Here is a 13,627-nt window from a genome sequence, read left to right on the forward strand (position 1 = left end):
AAATAAAAAAATACACAAGGGTGTTGGCCATTGCACCGTCAGCACTAGAAAATATATGCAAACATGGGTGTCGGCCATGAAGGCACCATAACATATAGGACACTATTCCTTTCAGGTCATTCCCGTAAATGATTTTGAATCTAGGTTATTCTTATAAATATTTAATTATTTTGGACCGATTTGATAAAATAGCCAGAAATACGTTAAAAAGCCTATGTCATTCATCTTTCTTACTTCTCATTTGTCAGTCAGAGAATAGACTATTTTTAACAACAAAATCATGAATAAATTAGATAAACCATAGTAGAAGTCCCTGTATTATATAGTGAATTATATTTTGGTCTCCGTACTAAAAATATTGATAAACTTAATTCTATATGTTGGATAAAATGGTAAAACGATCCCTCCTCTAAAATTGCATAGTTAAATGCTTATGTGACATTTGATGTGTAATAATGACTTTAGAAAATCTTGTAAATAATAAAATGTTGGTATATATATAAAAAAAAATCTACTTCAACACTTGTTCTAAGTTTGGATAAAAGTAGAACAACGAATCTATCTTTTATAATCCATGTAAATATTTTAAAGGCTAATTTCCAAAAAATAATGAACGTATTTTTAGAATTGATATTAGAGTTTGATTTAATTTATGCATATAAACCATTAATATATAAAATTAATTATAATTTTAATGTATTAAAATTACCAAATTGATTATAAGTTTTTAAATTTAATGTCAAAATATTAATTTCATTTTTTAGTTTTAATATTAAAAATTATAAAATTTTATATTTTAAATATATTTTCTAATTTAAATGAAATATAAAAAATTATTAATTAAAAAGTAAATAAAATTGAAACAAATACTATAAGGTCCACAATCGATATTTTCAAGAAAAAACAAAGCAATGCTATACCTAGTGTCAATTGCTTCAGGAATTGAGAATGAACAAGGCAAAAAAAGATGAACACTTGATATGTTTACGCAGATTGGTTTCCTTATAACTATAGGGCCTTGCCTAGAGAGATAATTCATTATCTTAAACATGGTTGAGCATGTTATCCTATTATGGTTTTCTTCAAAAAATTGCCAACTTAAACATGTCAAGTTTTCTGAGCAAGCAGTGCAACAACCAATTGGCACTGGTCCAAGCACTTATCAAAAATTGCCTCAGCAACCTCCCTTTTTGGAAAAATTTTGAACAAAACCATAACAGGAGACTATACTCAACAATAGAAACAAATGCTAACCCTAAGTAACCCCCTTTAATCAATCAAACTTAACAATCAAATAAACAAATGCATTACCAATCAAAGTACAACATCTACATCAACCTTTTTCATTTTACTCCCCTTTTTTGTTCAATATATATATGTCAACACACTCCCCCTTAATAGTAGCACCAACACACTCCTCTCAATAAGATGTTTCAGTAGGGGTGTAATGGATGCTAACTCATCAACAACTTTATCTGTGGGAGATGTAACTTGTGGAACAAAAAGGATTTTTACCACAAGATCTTGAGTGAGTAAAAATATCTTCATGTTGATTTTCAAAAGTTGTTGCATTAGTTGTCACTTCACGTTTCACTCGTGCATACCATTGATCTTTTCTTACCCAGACATGCTTCTTGTATTTTGGTTGAGTTGCAACTTGTCTTCTAACATTTCCCCATCTTAAGTCATTCAACATCTTATAACAATGTGGCTGGATATGACCAACCATACTACAATAATGACATATAATCTTTCTCTTTTTATGCTCCTATATTCCATGAGATGGTCTTTTATTCTTCCTCTATATAGATTTTTGCCTTTGACCTCGAGCAGTGCTAGGAGCAGTGGACACTGGTTCTGCCACGGCTTGCTTCCACCTTTGATCTCTTAGCATTTTAAAGTACCTAGGTCTGATATGACCAGAAACTTTACAATAATGACAAATAACTTGATTATTAGAGATTACCTTCTTTTCAACATGGATCTTGAAGCATTCACATTGATTATCATTATTAGTAGCTTTGACAAACACTATTGAACTTCTCATCACATATTTTTCCTTTTTCTCAACATAGCCAATGCCACTTTTTGTTGCATTCTTTTTTCCTGCAGCAAGGATTTCTTCAAGTTTACCACTACTGTTATTAAACTTTATAGTATGGATTGTGTATTCGTAAATTCTTTTTGAGTAGTCACGAAGTCATTCCATTATAGTATTGTGACTGAGCTTTCTATAACGACATACCATTACAAAAGTAACTTGATCAGTTCTAGTCCAATAACCTTGTCATAAGTGTGTTACCTTCATAGGGCATCCTTAATCTATTTGGGATAAATTCTTTCTCCCAATATGATCCTATTTTATCTCATAGTAACCATTACATCTTATTTCATGAAAAGTCGATTACTATCAAATACTAATAAATACATTCATCATAGAGACGAATGACCCATGGTCATGTTTACTTTCCATCAACCATGTAACGTCAATGAGAGGATATCATTTACCTATATCTCGGGCTATGAATTCTACTATTGTGAATGACGCTACATACTGCAAAAGTCCTATACCCAACGTACTAGCTTTCGGTTCCCTATCAATTTGAACTTAGGCTTTTACTTACATCAAAATATACGAGTCGCACATGCATAATTCGTCATCTACTTAGGATTAAAGTATGACACACATTGAACGTCACAAGTGAATAAATCCATAAATGGATTCAAGATCTATTCTTCTTGGGTCCAATCCAATATACTATTAGTCTAGTCAGTCGCATTTATGTCTTTATCTTTTGAGAGTCATCCGCTCCGATGCCCAAGACAAGACATCTCCTCAATTGGACTTGATAGGCGACATATTAGGTTTTCAATCGGTTTACTCATTTTCGATTAGACTAAGGACATGTTTAGGTTTACTAATATAAGTTTTCTTTCCGTATTACGATCCAACCACGTAATACCACTTAGTATTAGTTTAAACATTAGACAACCAGTGAGCCAATATTTGTTTCCATTTTGCTTTGCATGCAAAAATAACATGAGGAAATTATACAAAGTATATTAAAGTAATCTATGAAATATTTTATTAACCAATCTGTTCGAAAAAAATACAAGTTCACAAACGAATATACTACACTTAGGGCACTAGATCCAACATTGCAGCCCAGCTGTTTTCAGGTTTCATGGTTCGAACTTTATTTATTTCTTTTGTAAGTGGTTCCTAACTTGATAAAAAACCTTCTAAGCCTTCTCATGAATAGACTTATAAAGGCTCTTAACCTATGTAATACCCGATTTTTACCCCAGGTACAAATAAAAATGGCCCCAAAAGAAATAGCCCAATTACAACCAAATAAGCCCAAACCCAGACATGATTTTCGAGGCCCAAATACAGTGGCCCAAAACAGATGAAGAAACCCTAGGGTTTCTATGGAGTTCATCAGCACCGTAGCCACCAAGCCCCGCGCGATCTTCACGTGTAAGAAACAAACAGCAAAAAAGGAAAGAAAATCAAAGATTTACAGATCAAATAAGATCAAATAGATTTTTGTTTTGATTTTTTATTCTTATTTCGGCTATAAAAAGCCACTGAATATATTGTAAGAGGGATCCCGAAAAAATCAATAAAAAAAAGCATGTTCACACAAAAAGAGCAACTGAAATACAAATCAGAAAATCAATAGGAAACGCAAAAAGGTTGATATATTTTCTCGTTTTGTTATCTATTTTCTTTTTATTTTTTTATTTACTAAAATAAAACGAAATAAAAGGTAAAGAGACTCACCATGATTTGCTTCTGAAACGCCACGGGCGATTGAGGTAACCGTCTCCGAGGATAGACGGTCAGAAGCCGAAGAGTTTCTCGAAGTTAGGGGCTTTTTCGGCCATATTTCAAAAGATTTGAACCCAAATTTGGGGTCTAAAGGGTTGGAAGGGCTAAGAAGGGAATATCCCCTTTTCCGGCCATCACAGACAGTGGTTCCGGCGCCGGAGATCGGCGGTCGGCGCGGTGGCCGGTGACCGGCCGATGACCGGACCCTTGGCCGAACGAATGGGAAAGGAGAGTTTTTTGGGAAAGGTTTTTGTTTTTTTTTTAAAACAGGCTTAAAATGATTTTTTATGAGAAGAGGGTTTTTATAGGGTACCAAAACGGTACCGTTTTGGAGCGCCCCCTAGACGCCCAAAATAGTGTCGTTTTAGGGAGGCCGAACCGACTCCGACCCGACCCGGCCTAGGATCCACGTGTTTTTGAGTGGAGGGGTAAATTATGCTTTTAGCCCCTCCACCCCTTCGCCTTTTAATATTTTTACAATTAAGTTTATTTTATTTTTAAAATTCGCCTTTAATCTATTTTCAATTTCAATTTAGTCCATATAGAACGACGCCGTTTAGAGGAAAAGGGAAAATTGCTCTTGCAGTCCCTCCATGATTATTTACGCGTTCAATATGGTCCTTTTGGCTTTATTTATTTGCAGATTTACCCCAAATTTTTTATTTGCAGTTCAATTTAGTCTTTTTTATATTTTTCTTAAAATTAGTTAATTTTAATAATGTAATTATCATTATTTTTATTATTTATTGTTTTCTTATGTACATATTTATTTTTTTTTCAACTAATATGTTTCTCATATTTATATATATACATATATTTTTTATGTAGATATTATCTAATTATTTTTTTCGAATATTCTATTATATTTATATATATATACGTACATATTTTTTTTTATATATTTTCGAAAATGCTTAAATACATATTTATATTTTCAACACATATATTTTAAAAATTTATATATGTATAATTATATATTTTTTTCTTTATTTTCATAAATGCATTATATATATAAATTTTATAATTCAAAATTTTATATGTAAATTATGTGTTTGTTTTTTTATTCCTCATAATTTCAATGAATATATTATGTACCTTTTATTCTTTACGTAATTTATTTAATTCCTTCTTTTGTTTATCGATTTATGTTTTCATTTATATTTTAAAAGCATGTTTTTTTATTTTGCTCATTTATTTGATGCTTTGCTGTCATTGATTGATTTTTATTTATTTATATTATTTCTATACAATTGTCGTATTTATTATTGCTATTTGTTATTGCGACATTTATACATGCATTCAATATAACATTACATCACTTTTTTTTACTCGAGTTTAAAAATAGAAAATTTTCAAAATTGAGATAATACTCTTATTTAGGATTTTCAAGGAAATTGAGCCCTAACGCATTGGGTTCCAATTTTCTTCATTAAATCTAACAATCAAGAATTGCTCATTAATCAAAAAAATAAAATGAAAAGCTTGTTGTTGGGAATTTAATATGTTGTATCCGAACGTATTGGATGTGACGTATTAATTTCTCGAGACAAAGATTTTAAAAAAAAAATAATAACAAAGGAAATATTCCAAGTTTAGGGTTTTAAGAAATTGTGCCCTAACGTATTGGGCCGCGATTTCTTTATAAACCTTAAACAAATGAATGTTCCTTTAAATTTTATTACACGAGTATTTTGGACTAATTTATTTTCGAGGAATTAGAATGTCGTGCCCTAACATATTGGGTGTGACATTTTCTTTCTCCGAAATGATAAGAGTCTTAATAAGTAACGTTTTTTAAGTTTTTATTAAGGATCATATTTTAAAATTCGACATTAAGATACTAATTAATTAACTAGATACCAATTTTGTGAGTTACGAGGGTGTTAATTCTTCCTCGTACGTAACCGACTCCTGGATCCATTTTTCTAAAACTCGTAGACCAAAGCTATTTTTTATGTGATCCAATCACACCTCAATAAAAGATTGATGGCGACTCCCAATTTTTGTTTTTTTAAGTCGACAACTAAAATATTTGTTTTCAAAAAAGTTGGTTTCGACAGCTTGGCGACTCCACTAGGGACTTTTTAAAAAAAATAAGAGAGTCGAGCCATAAAGTTGATTAATTTTTATCTTATGGTCGAAAAAATAAATTTTAAAAATTCATGATATTCTTTTTGCATTCATTATTTTCTTGCTTAATCGATCTAAGTATTGTTTGCATTATACATTACATGAATTGAATGATCTTGCCCTTCTAAGTGGGAGTGAGAAACTATTATTTCGTGAGGTTTTCACCTCCGTATAGGATAGTGGATCGCTTTCGGAATACATCGGTACCTATGCCTTCGTGAGATTTTCATCTCCGTATAGTCATAGGGAAAATGTATTCCCCTGAACTGAACTTGATCTATATGAGCCTATAATGGGTGAAGATCGAGGAATCTGCAGGTTCGGGTACCTTTACCCTAGAAGCTGAACTTCATATAGTGAACCTTAGGAATCCACCTTAGGTAGAACTACACTGAACCCTAGTAGATATCCAAATAGGTGTTTTATTATTTCTTGATTATGTTTGTATGATACTGACATTTTTTTTTATTTTGATTGCATGACATGGCATCTCATTTCATTATAAAAGGCGTCAGTTCATATTCAGCTGCTAGATAGAAAGCTTATCATGGAAAAAGAGTTTCTTGATAAAGTGGAGGATAATGATGCTGTCTGAACTTGGTCTGAAACGACACAGTAAGAGAAAGGCGATAGTTTGGCTGACGGATATGTATCAGAATTGTGGGACTTTACTCGCATCAGTGTAACTCAAAATAGTTTGCAAGAGTTGAAGGAAATCTGAGATCAGTGGAATGACGAGGTTAGACAGCTATTTTATGATAATTATGGGGATTTGCCTTATTTGCTTGACGTGAAGGTAGACAAGCGTTTGTTTCGAGCCATCGCCCAGTTTTGGAATCCTACTTACAGTTGCTTCACATTTGGGAAGGTCGATTTGGTGCCTACGATAGAAGAATATACGGCTTTACTCCGATGTTCAAAGTTTCAAGTGGACAAGGTCTACTCGAGAGCGATAAATGTGCCAACCTTTTCGAAGAAGCTGGTGAGTATAACAGGAATGAGTGAGCAGTGAGTTGCTCACGGATTAAGTAAAAGGGGGATAGTAAGTGCATTCCTTGGAGGAGTTTGAAAGATGCAATTTTAATACACCCAGTCGCGAGGAAGAGGTTAGATGTCTTTGCTTTAAGTATATATGGCTTGGTTGTCTTTCCTAAAGCTTTGGGGCATGTTGATGAAGTAGTTACCGATTTATTCAACCGGCTTGATAAGAGGGTTACACCAATTCCGGCAATTTTGGCAGAAACTTTCAGGTCATTGAGTGCATGCCGGAAAGCGGGAGAGGGGAGATTCATTGGATGTGCACAGCTTCTTCTCGCATGGTTTCACAGTCACTTTTGGAAGGTGGATAAGGTTTCGTATCAAGTTTTCTCTGAAAATCATTCACCACTAAAGGTGATAATAGCTACGCCCAGGGAAGATGACATTTCGGAGGAAAAGTGGATAGGAATTCTTCAGAATCTTCAAGAAGAGGACATCGAGTGGAGAGCTCCTTGGTTTCTTCCAGATGAGATCCTGTATAGGTGTGGTAATTTTGATTGGGTTCCATTGCTTGGAATTTGGGGAGCTGTTGGATATGCCCCATTATTGGTGCTAAGGCAGTATAGGTCAAGGCAATTTATACCTGCGACTTGAGGGATAGCTGATTGTGGATTTTCGTACAAAGATGATGGTTATAGAAAGAAGATTTAAGAGATATCTAGTACGTGGAAACAGACTCACCGAATGAAGAGGTTAGCTGTGGGTTCGATGACAACTCCTGAGTATAATGAATGGTGGGTTAGGAGAGTTAATGACAATATACCCAAGATAAGTCAAGAAAACAATCAGTCAATAGAGGAATATTTACGGGTCGTCCCTTTTGAGTTGGAAATCATAAAACAAGATTTTGAAAGAAGAAATGCGGAGTTAGAAAAGAAGATCGAACAAATGGAGGAAGAGAAGATGAACTTAAGATTAGACATAGACGTTCAGAAGCTTGAAACTGAGGAATTAAGGAAAGGGAAAAGTAAAGCTGAGGAAGAGTTGGATAGCTTGAAGACAGACTATAAAAAGTTGCACCGGTCAATGAGAACTGCCGGGCTAGGAAAAACTTCAGAACAGTGGCGTACAGAAATTCGAGAAGAAAAGGACAAAGCCGATAGATGGGAACGAAAATTCCAAGAGACGCAATGCCAAACGAGGCTTTAGAAAAAAGTTTGTCAGATAGCCAAAGAGAAAAAGGTGAATTAAAGGACAGGGTGACTGAGTTGGAAAGATCTCTTCGTTAGTATCAAAATCAAAATTCCGCAATAGAGTTGAGAGCAAGCTTAGGCAAGATTGAGAAAATGAAGGAAAGAATAGAAGAGCTAGAAACGGCGCTACAAAATTGTGAGATTCGGATCAAGCACTTGGAAGCAAATGAAAGCCGTAATAATGAACAGCTCCACTACTTTTAAAATCAAGTTAGGAGCAGAGATCATATTATGGAGGAAGCTGTGGTCCAGATTCGAGAAGTAGCTGATCACGTACAGACTTTGGCAGTACAGATTGACATGCTGAGTGTGAAGTATGAATTAGAATCAGATCGGGGGCAAGAGTTAGCTGTGTTACTTAGGAAGATTAGAATGCTGAGTAATAGGGCAAAGCTTTATTTGTAATTCACTTTATGTAAAGAAATTTGCTTTCTAGTAAAGTTTTCTTAAATGAAATTAAATTAAAATTAACGCCTTTTTGCATTCATTTCATGCATTACATTTGTAATAGCCCAATTTTCAGTAGTGTCAGAACAGTGATTTGAGATCACTAAATCCGATGAAAAGTTAGAAAATTTATTAATTAATAATTATAAGTTAAGCGTGATTTTAGAAATATTTCTAAAATTAGTGAATTTTGTGATTTAAATAAATTATTAGGTAAATTGGGTCAAAAACGAGGTATCGAGACCTCGATATTATAAACTAAGTCGTAAATATTTTTATAAATATTTACGGAGTGTCATTAGGGTAGTATTAAAGTTTCGTTAAGAAATTTTAATGTTTCGATGATTAATTGATTAAAAAGGATTTAATTAAAAAATAGATTTCTGAGACTCCGTTCCGATAAATCAGACTTGTAAATATTTATTATAAATATGTAAGAAGTTAGTTGTGTAGTTAATTAGGTGAATTTGACTTAATTAGGATTTATTGTAAAAAAAAGACTAAATTGAAGTAGGGTAAAAGTTGAATAATAGATTAAAAAAAGTTAAAAGGGCCAAATAGGCAATTATGCCTTTTTCTAAAGTTGAGTCGGCATATGCATTATAAAAATCTTAGATTTTTTTAAGTATATTATTATTTTATTATATTGTAAATTATATTAATTATATTATATTATTATATTTCAAATAAACAAAATTTTTGACAAATGCATGGTGTATATGATGACATATGGAAAAATTAAATACATATATATTAGTAATGATTACATATTTACTTATTATTTAAGTAAGTAATATTATATTATTATTTTATTGTTATTATATTAAACTTATTAAATAAAAGAAAAAAAAGATAGAAAAAGGGAATAGAAATAGAATAGGCAAACAAAACAGAGAAGGAAAGAAGGAAAGGAAAGAAAAAGAAAAAAAAGGAAAGGAAAGGAAGAAAATTTGGGATTTCAAGATTTCAAGTTGAATTGGTAAGTCAAATTAAGTCATTTTCTTATAATTTTTGAGTTTTTAGTATTCTAGAACAAAGTATTATTGGATTTATGTTGAAATTTGAGAAGTTATTATATTTCTAGACATTGATTATGTTGAATAAATGAAAGAATTAGGGGTTAAATTGATTAAATTTCAAGTTAGAAGTTAGTAAAAGGTTGATTTGTAAAATAAATTATAGGCTTTGAATTAATAGGGACTAAATTGAGAGAATTTCAAAATTAGGAATTTATGGTGAAAATGAAAAGTTAAAATGAGTTTATAGTAAGAATTAAGAGAGAATATGGAGTTAGATTGGGAAAATAAAATTAGTATTGATAAGGGATTAAATTAGAATTTAGGTAAAGTTTAGGTATAAATGGAAATATTTTGATGAAATTGTGTATTAATGATTTTTAATTGTTTAATTACGTAGCTAATGTCGTGCAAGAGTCATTGTTCGATAAAGGAAAGGAGAAGGTGAACAACGAGTGACTCGAGAAAATTTACGGTTAGTATTACCATAATTCGAATTTAATTATTAATTGTTAAAATTTAAATTAATTTACATGATAAGCAATTTAAGATAAGTATCATGATTGAATTGAATGATAAATACATATTGGTATTGAATTTATTAATAGTAATTGTTGAATTTTGAATAATATGTCTAGTAAATAAAATTAAGGTGAATATCGATATTGAATTAAATGATATTGAATTGTATGTGAATTAAATGAAAATTACTAGTGATATGATTTAAATTAAAAGAATTAATGTGGTATTGAAATGCATATTGGATAAAAAAAATTGATTTGAATTGTGATCATGAGAAATTGTGAATTGAATGAAATTAAAATGAAGTATAAATATGTATGAGCATTTGATGGTATACTGATTGGAAGGTGAAAAATGTAGTGAATTAAATTGTGATTAAATTGGAATTGAAAATATGAGAAAGTGATTGAATTGAAATGTGATTCGAATACCCTATTAACTTATCGGACTAGATTGGATACAAATGGCATGCCATAAGATTTGTGATGTGATGAGGAGATTTGTAGCTCGGCCGAGAAGATGATTATGTTATTATATGCTTCGGTTTATCTGAAGAGGCATTTAATGCCTTATTGGTGTGTTTGGGAGGATATGATATATTGGCGTGTTATGGAGGATTTATATTTATTTCGGGTGTGTTTTGGTTGGATATTCTGGTGTGTTTGGGTGGAATCCGCGTATCTGTCAGAGTCCGAGTCAAGTTAATAGAGGTAAATGAATAATTTTGATAATATAAATTTTATTGAATGATCTTGAATATGAATCAAAAAGAGATATTAAATTGAGATATAGAAAATGAAATCTATGAACCATGGGTTCAAGAAATAGATAATGATATAGTTCATGAAGTGGTTTTGGTAGAATGAGATAATGTAAAAATCTAAGTGAAGAAAAGCAAATTAAAATAGCTATTGTTGAGAAATGAGAAGTGAAAATAAAATGATTTGAAGTAGTGAATTAATATGCGAATTTAATTGAATACAAGTTATTGAAATTTATTTATGGATTTAATGAATAAATTGAGTGTTAAAAGATTATAAGTGTAAATTGATTATAAATGAACAAATCGAATTAAAAGATTATTATTATTATTATTATTATTATTGTTGTTGTTGTTGAAATAAGTTGATTTAATGTATTAAATGTTTATTGAAAGATTAATGGTATAAATTGAATTAAGAAATAGTGTATGAGTTAATTTGAATACAATTTTATAAAATTAGTTATTATAATTGTTGTTGAAAAATCCAATAAAAATTTAGATAGTGAAATAAGGTATGAATACAATTAAATATAAGATTGAAATATTGCTTATTGTTATTAATTATCAAGTTGATTTAAAGTACGAGATAATTAATGAATAATTGTATACATAAATTTAAATGTCTATAATTTATCAATTAATGTTATTAATTTGAATTATGGTAATACCACTGAGTATTCTTATACTCAGCGTACGGTTGTCTCCGTGCGCAGGTTAGTAGAAAGCCAGTGTCCGGTCCAGCATCCAGAGCAATCCCGACCTCAGATAAATTTTAGTGATGTGCCTTTCTTTTGATATTGTGGCATGTATTTAGGTAATGTATTAATTAAAGTATGCTATGTATGTTATTTATTTGTGAACTAGTGATAAGTTATCCGATATGTCTGGTAATGCTCCGTAACCAAATTCCGGTGACGGATACGGGTTGGGGGTGTTACAGCATTTGTTTCATGTGCATTAAAAAATATTAAAAGATTATAATTGGTATAAATCATTCCTCAGTTAATCTGGAAACCAACCAACCCACCACACACTGCTACGGTACTCGATCAAAAACTAAAGACATGGATCAAATGATGGAAATGATAGAACAATTCCAAAAGGAGATGCAGTATCAACTTCAACAACAAATGAATGAACAGTTTGAGAAAATTCAGCAAAAAATAATGGACAAAATGATGGAATCTCAAGGGAGTATGATGGCTCAATTAACTCAGTTGTTAACCGGAAGAAATGATAAAGGAAAGGGCTCTGTGCTCAATGTGGGAGAAGGAGATGGTCAGGGACTTCTTTATCCCCTAGGCTTTACCCCTCAACATAGGCAGACCCAAGTGGAGGTATATCCGCGCAAATCCTTTATCACCATCAAGCCTCAGCAGTTTCAGGACGGTGCTGTAACACCAATGAATTTTCAAGCTAGACCAGGCTCTAACCCCGGAGACAACCTTGCTAATCCCGCCATCCCTGACTTCGACGAAACAGTTGAGAAACTGAAGGATGAATTGCCAAAACAGCTCGAAGAAAAATATAAATGGCTGGAGGAAAAACTTAGAGCTATGGAAAGTACTGAGAGCTACCATGGAATTGACGGTAAAGAATTGAGCTTGGTTCCGAATTTAGTACTACCTTACAAGTTCAAAATGCCCGAGTTTGAGAAGTACAATGGAACTAGTAGCCATGAAGCTCATATTACCATGTTTTGTAGGAGGATGACTCGGTATGTTAATAACGACCAACTGCTGATACATTGTTTCCAGGATAGCCTCACAGGGGCAGCATCCAAATGGTACAATCAATTGAGTCGTACCAAAATAAATTCATGGAGAGATTTAGCACAGGCATTCATAAAGCAGTACAGTCATGTGACCGACATGGTACTTGATAGAATCACTTTACAGAACATGGAAAAGAAACCCGGTGAAAGTTTTAGGCAATACGCACAGAGATAGAGGGAGCTTGCCGTCCAAGTTCAACCATCTCTTCTAGAAAGAGAAATGACCATGCTTTTCGTTAACACATTGAAGGCCCCATTTATCACACATATGTTAGGAAGTGCCACAAAAATCTTTTCTAACATAGTTATGAATGGTGAAATGATAGAAAATGCTATCAGAAGTGGGAAGATAGATGCTGGAGAAAGTAGCAGAAGAACGGCCTCGAAGAAGACAAAAAATGAGGTCAACAGCACAAGCTCATATAGCAAAGGTTATTCAAAAACGATTACGGTGAATCAGCCAAGAAAGATGGCTGTTAACCTATAAGGATAGTCAACACAGGGGTCCGACACAAGACAAAACACGGAGAAGCCTCAATTTACGCCAATCTCAATGTCGTATAAGGATCTGTATCAAAATTTATTTAATGCACACGTTGTTTCCCCTCACTACTTAAAACCTTTACAGCCTTCGTACCCCAAATGGTATGATGCAAACGCACAATGCGATTATCACGTGGGAATCATAGGCATTCTATAGAACATTGTACGACGTTCAAAAAACTGGTTGAAAGACTCATAGATATAGGCGTTGTTAAGCTGGATGATTCGCCCAATACAGAGAATCCGTTACCTAACCACAATGACAATGGGGTGAACATGATAGGTGGGAACATGGGTAGAAAAATTAAGGAAGATATCGCAGAAGTGAAAATTCCTTTAAGATGGGTCTGGAAGGAGATGGAAAAA

Source organism: Gossypium hirsutum, chromosome D05 (genome assembly GCF_007990345.1).
Source record: "Gossypium hirsutum isolate 1008001.06 chromosome D05, Gossypium_hirsutum_v2.1, whole genome shotgun sequence".
Classification (NCBI taxonomy): domain Eukaryota; kingdom Viridiplantae; phylum Streptophyta; class Magnoliopsida; order Malvales; family Malvaceae; genus Gossypium; species Gossypium hirsutum.